The sequence below is a fragment of the Populus nigra genome, chromosome 2, assembly GCF_951802175.1.
Source record: "Populus nigra chromosome 2, ddPopNigr1.1, whole genome shotgun sequence".
Classification (NCBI taxonomy): Eukaryota; Viridiplantae; Streptophyta; class Magnoliopsida; order Malpighiales; family Salicaceae; genus Populus; species Populus nigra.
The window spans coordinates 15,112,416-15,119,915 of record NC_084853.1 but is presented as its reverse complement, the minus strand read 5'-3'; positions in this window follow the sequence as shown (position 1 = coordinate 15,119,915).

The window sequence follows — 7,500 nt, the reverse complement described above, 5'->3', positions numbered from 1 at the left end:
CCACGCGGGGGGCAGGCCAGAACGCGGGGGGCCAGGGCCCGAAGGCAGCCCCCCCGCGGGCGAGAGAGCAAGCCAGCAGGGGCTGTCGCCTGCCGCGGCCAGCGACGTCGGGCTGGCCCCTGCAGCGCCTAGCCTCTCCCACGCGGGGGGCAGGCCAGAACGCGGGGGGCCAGGGCCCGAAGGCAGCCCCCCCGCGGGCGAGAGAGCAAGCCAGCAGGGGCTGTCGCCTGCCGCGGCCAGCGACGTCGGGCTGGCCCCTGCCGCGGCCAGCGATGTCGGGCTGTCGCCTGCCGCGGCCAGCGACGTCGGGCTGGCCCCTGCAGCGCCTAGCCTCTCCCACGCAGGGGGCAGGCCAGAACGCGGGGGGCCAGGGCCCGAAGGCAGCCCCCCCGCGGGCGAGAGAGCAAGCCAGCAGGGGCTGTCCGCGCGTCGCGCAGCGCGGCATGGCTGCGGGGGCCGCGCGCGCGCGCCCAAGCGCCCAAGGGCCCCCAAGGGCCCCAGGCCCTCAGGCCCCAGCGCCCCAGCGCCCAGCGCGGGCGGGCGCGCGCGCGCGTGTGGTCTTTGAGGGGCGCCGGCCTGGTGGCTCCCTAAAGAGCAATAAGTGTCATTGCAGCTCTGGCAGGGGGAGACACTACTAGGTCCCAGCTGTCACCCCCCCTCTAAAAAATTCATTTCTTGGTATTTTGAGCTGAAATTTTGCACAGAGGTTGGCAAAAATCCAATCCACCTTCATTAATTTTCCCAGAATTTTTCGAGGTCGGGAAGTATTTGTTTTAATTTTCCTACCATTAGAAATCGAGTAAATCCGCAAAACTAGGAACCGGCCCGGAATGACCCCAAATTCAGTGGGCAGCCTCATAAAAATATGGCTGATTTTACTGGATTGGTTTCATGTGGAAAGCACGACGTTTTCTTGTAGGAATGCGGGAACCCCGGCAGCTCGCCTGCCGCCGCCAGCGACGTCGGGGACGCTGGCCTGCGCTGTCGAGCCCGCGAGGGCTGTCTCCGCGGCAGGCCCCCCCTGAACGGGGCACGACAGGCCACCGCGCTGGCTCGTCCAGCGTCGACAGTCCCTCGTCCAGGTTTCAGATCGCGCCAAGTCGAACCCATGACCTGCTCAAGCCATCGTGCGCTGCCGAATTCGCATCTGCGTGCAGGCTGCCACTCCACGCGGCAGCCCCTGTTTTCGTCAGCGTGCCCCCCTGACGAATTTTCCTGCCTGGCCCAGTCCAGCGTCCAGCCCCTGTTCGTCGAAAAATCTGCGCTGCCGATTTTCCACGCGGCAGCCCCTCTTTTCGTCAGCGTGCCCCCCTGACGAATTTTCCTGCCTGGCCCGGCCGGTCCAGCCCCTGTTCGTCGAAAAATCTGCGCTGCCGATTTTCCACGCGGCAGCCCCTCTTTTCGTCAGCGTGCCCCCCTGACGAATTTTCCTGCCTGGCCCGGCCGGTCCAGCATCCAGCCCCTGTTCGTCGAAAAATCTGCGCTGCCGATTTTCCACGCGGCAGCCCCTGTTTTCCTCAGCGTGCCCCCCTGACGAATGTTCGTCGAAAAATCTGCGCTGCCGATTTTCCACGCGGCAGCCCCTCTTTTCGTCAGCGTGCCCCCCTGACGAATGTTCGTCGAAAAATCTGCGCTGCCGATTTTCCACGCGGCAGCCCCTCTTTTCGTCAGCGTGCCCCCTGACGAATTTTCCTGCCTGGCCCAGTCCAGCGTCCAGCCCCTGTTCGTCGAAAAACCTGCGCTGCCGATTTTCCACGCGGCAGCCCCTCTTTTCGTCAGCGTGCCCCCCTGACGAATTTTCCTGCCTGGCCCGGCCAGTCCAGCCCCTGTTCGTCGAAAAATCTGCGCTGCCGATTTTCCACGCGGCAGCCCCTCTTTTCGTCAGCGTGGCCCCCTGACGAATTTTCCTGCCTGGCCCGGCCAGTCCAGCGCCCAGCCCCTGTTCGTCGAAAAATCTGCGCTGCCGATTTTCCCCGACGAACCTGCAGCTGCACAAATCCGCGCTGCCACTGCCCCATTGTCTGGACCAACAGTCTTTTCCATCAAGCCCTGGACTATAAATCGTCCAGACTCATCGCCAGCACCCGCTGCCGATTCTGCCGACTTTGCCGATTTCGTCGGCGCTGCCGATTCCAACACTGCACCCACCGTGTCTAAACCAGCGCTGTTTCGTCAGCGTGTCCCCTTGACGAATTTCCCTGCCTGGCCTGGACAGTCCATCTTCCAGCCCATGTTCATCGAAAAATCTGCGCTGCCGATTTCCCCGACGAACCTGCAGCTGCACAAATCTGCGCTGCCGATTTCCCCCCCTGTCGGCATGGCTGCCGCTGCCCCGATGTCCAGGCCAACAGTCTTTTTTGTCGACTTTGCCGATTTTGTCCGCGCTGCCGATTCCAACACTACCCCCTGCATCCAAACCAGCATTGTTTCGTCAGCTCTTCCCCTGACGATTTTAGCCCTGTAACAAACAGTAGGCCTCCAATCCCGCCAACGGGAGCCAAGTTGATAGGGAAGAGAATTGAATGACGCGCCTGGTCCTCGCACCCCGCCACCCGAGGGGCCTTTTTCCCGGCAGCCTCTGAAAAACTCTAGCTTTCACGGTCCTCGCCGCCCCTCACCACCATGGCAGGTGTCACGGGGGTGATTTTTCGCAACGAAATCCAACCCGTGCGGCAGCCTAGTCCCTCACTAGACTCAGCCTTCCCTCGCCACTCCCACTCGTGTTTGCCTAGTAACTAAGCAAGCGGAATACACAAGCAAGAATAGGAATCAAAGTGCACAACAAGCTTTACAGGAACTCTTTCCCAACCTTTATTAATCTCATACACAAAGGAAACTATACACAAATCCGTATGTGTGCTATGCACAAAGATTACATGCTACACAAGCTACCTCTAACTAGTGTTCTTGCATGCCCCTACATGCTGGACATCCCCACCCGAACGCCCTTACATTTTGAACATTCCCACCCGAATGCTCTTTACATTTGGAACACTCTCACCCGAATGCTCTCTACATTTGGGAACACCCTCACCCGAATGCTCCCCCACACACAAGAGCTGCATCTTGTATTTATAGACAAGCAAAGGAGCTGCAAAGGCTCCTCCCCATTATCCCCCATTTTCGGGAACTAGTGGAGCACTACCTCTCCCCCACGCTCCCATGTTTTCAGGACATGGTGGAGCACTACCTCACACCCATTATCCCATGTTTTCAGGACATAGTGGCCCGGCCAGCACCCAAGTTATGCTCCCATGTTCTGCCTCCCATGAAGCTGCCACTTTCCCCATTTTCGGGCTGTCTGCTTGCCAGCCCCAGCTGCCAGTTTCTGCTGCGTCAGCTGCTGACTTAGAAGGTCCATCACCTAAGTCCCACGTCCATGCCAAGTCACAAGCTCAAAGACTCGCATAGACCATTGCATGCTGCCTGCCGAATTCATTTCTGCCTATGCAAGGCTGCCGCAATCCATCGCTGCCGAATTCTAGGCAGTGTGCCTTCGTTGGCGCGTCCCAGCGCCTAGAGCTCTTTTCCCATGCCTTGGACAGTCCCTCGCCCAAGTTTCCAATCGTGCCAAGTCGAGCCCCTGACTTGCACAAGTTGCTGCGCGCTGCCGAATCCGCATCTGCGTGCAGGCTGCCAATTCCTGCGCTGCCGAATTCGCATATGCGTGCAGGCTGCCAATCTCTGCGCTGCCGAATTCGCATCTGCGTGCAGGCTGCTCCTGCCTACGCTGCCGAATTCTGCGATAGCCCCAATTCTCGTCAGCCTATCTCCTGACGAGGCTTGGACAGTCCCTCGTCCAGCCCATGTTTGTCAACAATCTTCGCTGCCGATTTTCCTTTGACGAACCTACAGCCGCATAAATCTGCGCTGCCGATTTCTCGCACTGATGGCATGGCTGCCAGCACCCTCAGGCCTTGTTTTGGCCAGCCAGCCAAAGCGTGCACCTCGTGCACATTTGACACTGTGACAAACCACCCCTACCAAAAGAACCCGACGCCCTCGTCGGACAGATTTGAAGTACCCTTTGCACCGCATCTGTTCCTCGTCACACTTCATGTTTCTCCGCATGAAACCTCTTCGGTTTTCCCACATTCAACAACAAATTCAGTCCACCGAATCTTTGTCAACCTGTTTCAAAACCAAGCTGTGACACATTCTGTTTTGGCTCGTTAGTTTTCCACAAATGTCAAACACATCATACTCGCAAGTATGTTTTCGCAAAGTTTAGATGCCATGCCGCCTAGCACCCAAGGAATCCGTCCCTTCCTTCACAAAATACATCCACACAAAATCACTTTGAAGAACCCATATGAGCTCCCATACGAACATCTAGTTCTTCAACCATTCTGCGTGCCCCAAAACTGCAAGTATACCAATATTGCTTACTTGTCTGCTCTTCAGCAATCAACACATCCTGCCGAATTCGCCTCTGCCCCTGTAAGGCTGCTGCTTGTTCATCGCTGCTGAACTCAATGCAGTGTGTTTTTCTTTGGCGCATCCTCACGCCTGGAGTTAAACCATGATCTGTCCATCGTCAGAGTTTTGAAACTCCCCCAAGTCTGCCTCGCACAAGGCAGTTTGGCCGCTCCTAAGTCTTCATCAACTCAGCTGGCCCCCTTCACACTAACTCTTTCCTTAGTGTTGAGCACACGTCTAGGATTTACGTATGCCATTTCTTCTCCATCCTTCCCCACGGAAGTAGCACTAGGCTGTGCTCTCAACAGGCAGTCCCTTGCGAAGTGCTTCCCCTCGCAAATAAAACAGCCCAAACATGATTCCGAAACATTTTCTTGCCCTTGGCTTCTGACTCCCCTTTGTCATCAGCCCTCTTAGGTTCTCCACCTGCAAGAAATAAGAATGAGACAGTGCTGTTACGCCCAGCACCAACTCAGTTTCGATGATCAACTCCATCTCATGTCGAAGTCTTTCGGCAAGTCCCTCCAAGTCCATTTGTAACCTGCCATAGCACAAACACATAGCATCCCAGCATCAAGTTTCGTCTGACCTGGTTCCCCCATGCGCTACTGTCATGCCCCAGAAACTTCGTCATGCACACAAGATTTCGCTGACGCAAAACAGCCCCAACTGTTTTCAACCTTCGCTGTATGTTTCGTCCACCGAAAACTCGCAACCCTTTGTCCCAACAAAGGTCATTGGCATTTTGCTTCCATCACTGCAATCCATCGCAATGCCCAAAATAGCCACTCGTACTGATTTCAAGACAGCACACAAAATCATCTTCGTCGACGATTTTGGCTTCCACACCAAGCCCACTGAATCGGCTGCCGAATCTGTCACCCAGTCTGTCCCTCGACATCGCGCAGACTCTTTGAGACACACCCCCACGGTACTGCCTCCTCTGTTATGCCTCCAATCCTGGTCCCAGCGTGACTAAAGTCTATCTCAGCCACTGTCTTCTTCACCCTGAACTGTCCATCATCAAGGTCTCCACCGAAGACATCAATTCTGCCTCCACAAAGGCAGTAAGCCACAACAAATCTTCGTAGATTCGTCTGCCCTCAACTTGGTCTCTGGATTTTGCTTCCACCTCCCTGAACATTCATCTCCCTGAACATTCCTTCCTTGAGATGCACAACAATCCCTACGTTCTGCCACCAAGGCAGCAAGCAAGGCCAGACCGCATCCACTCCGATATATGCTGGCTCATGATGACTGAATTCCATCTCGGTCATCTAGCAAACGTATAAGGTTTACGTATGCCTAATCTCAAACGCCATCTTCCACAATGACAACTTCAAGGTTTCCCCTCCTTGGGCAACAATCTCATACAAAGTAATTTCCATCGCAAGAGAACAACAATGCAAACTTCAGTTTCGAACCCTTACCGATTTGCCTTCTCGTCTGACGGTCCATCATCAGCAGCAACAAGTTTAGGCTCTCCACATTTACTTGCTTCTTCTTCTGTCTCGCCCCATCCTTCCCTCAAGGCTTTGACGAAAATACAGAAGCGCCCAGCAGCCCCTCCGCTGGACCCTGCTCTCAAGCCTGCCAGTCCATCTGACAGTTTCAATGGCCGAATCAGCACCCATTTTGCGCTGATCCCTTCCTCATCACTTTGCGTCGCCCATGGAGTTAAACCCCCAAAACTCCGCAGCCCTTTTGAACACCAACACTGCCCAAAATGCTAGAAAGTTTACCTCAAATGGTTCGGAACAAATCAGCCCTTCGATCTGCCCTCACAGAACAGCCCATCGTCTGTGCTACGAAACAGTCCATCGTTTCGTCATGAACGCAAGCTGCGCTCTCCTCCAAAGTTTCTGCCGGTCCCATCGGCAGCAGCAATGTTTCCCTCAAATCAGTGCCTTCGATTTGTCCAGAGAAACATTAGCATTCTCGTCGCTGATCATTGCGCTGGAATCTGCCTATCCCTTGGCAGAAGCAGTAGTCCTCCCAAATCACTCCGTTGATTTGGCCGCAGAATCATTCTCGTCATCCTGCAAAGACAGCAACAGCGCTCTGATACCACTTGTCACGGGGGTGATTTTTCGCAACGAAATCCAACCCGTGCGGCAGCCTAGTCCCTCACTAGACTCAGCCTTCCCTCGCCACTCCCACTCGTGTTTGCCTAGTAACTAAGCAAGCGGAATACACAAGCAAGAATAGGAATCAAAGTGCACAACAAGCTTTACAGGAACTCTTTCCCAACCTTTATTAATCTCATACACAAAGGAAACTATACACAAATCCGTATGTGTGCTATGCACAAAGATTACATGCTACACAAGCTACCTCTAACTAGTGTTCTTGCATGCCCCTACATGCTGGACATCCCCACCCGAACGCCCTTACATTTTGAACATTCCCACCCGAATGCTCTTTACATTTGGAACACTCTCACCCGAATGCTCTCTACATTTGGGAACACCCTCACCCGAATGCTCCCCCACACACAAGAGCTGCATCTTGTATTTATAGACAAGCAAAGGAGCTGCAAAGGCTCCTCCCCATTATCCCCCATTTTCGGGAACTAGTGGAGCACTACCTCTCCCCCACGCTCCCATGTTTTCAGGACATGGTGGAGCACTACCTCACACCCATTATCCCATGTTTTCAGGACATAGTGGCCCGGCCAGCACCCAAGTTATGCTCCCATGTTCTGCCTCCCATGAAGCTGCCACTTTCCCCATTTTCGGGCTGTCTGCTTGCCAGCCCCAGCTGCCAGTTTCTGCTGCGTCAGCTGCTGACTTAGAAGGTCCATCACCTAAGTCCCACGTCCATGCCAAGTCACAAGCTCAAAGACTCGCATAGACCATTGCATGCTGCCTGCCGAATTCATTTCTGCCTATGCAAGGCTGCCGCAATCCATCGCTGCCGAATTCTAGGCAGTGTGCCTTCGTTGGCGCGTCCCAGCGCCTAGAGCTCTTTTCCCATGCCTTGGACAGTCCCTCGCCCAAGTTTCCAATCGTGCCAAGTCGAGCCCCTGACTTGCACAAGTTGCTGCGCGCTGCCGAATCCGCATCTGCGTGCAGGCTGCCA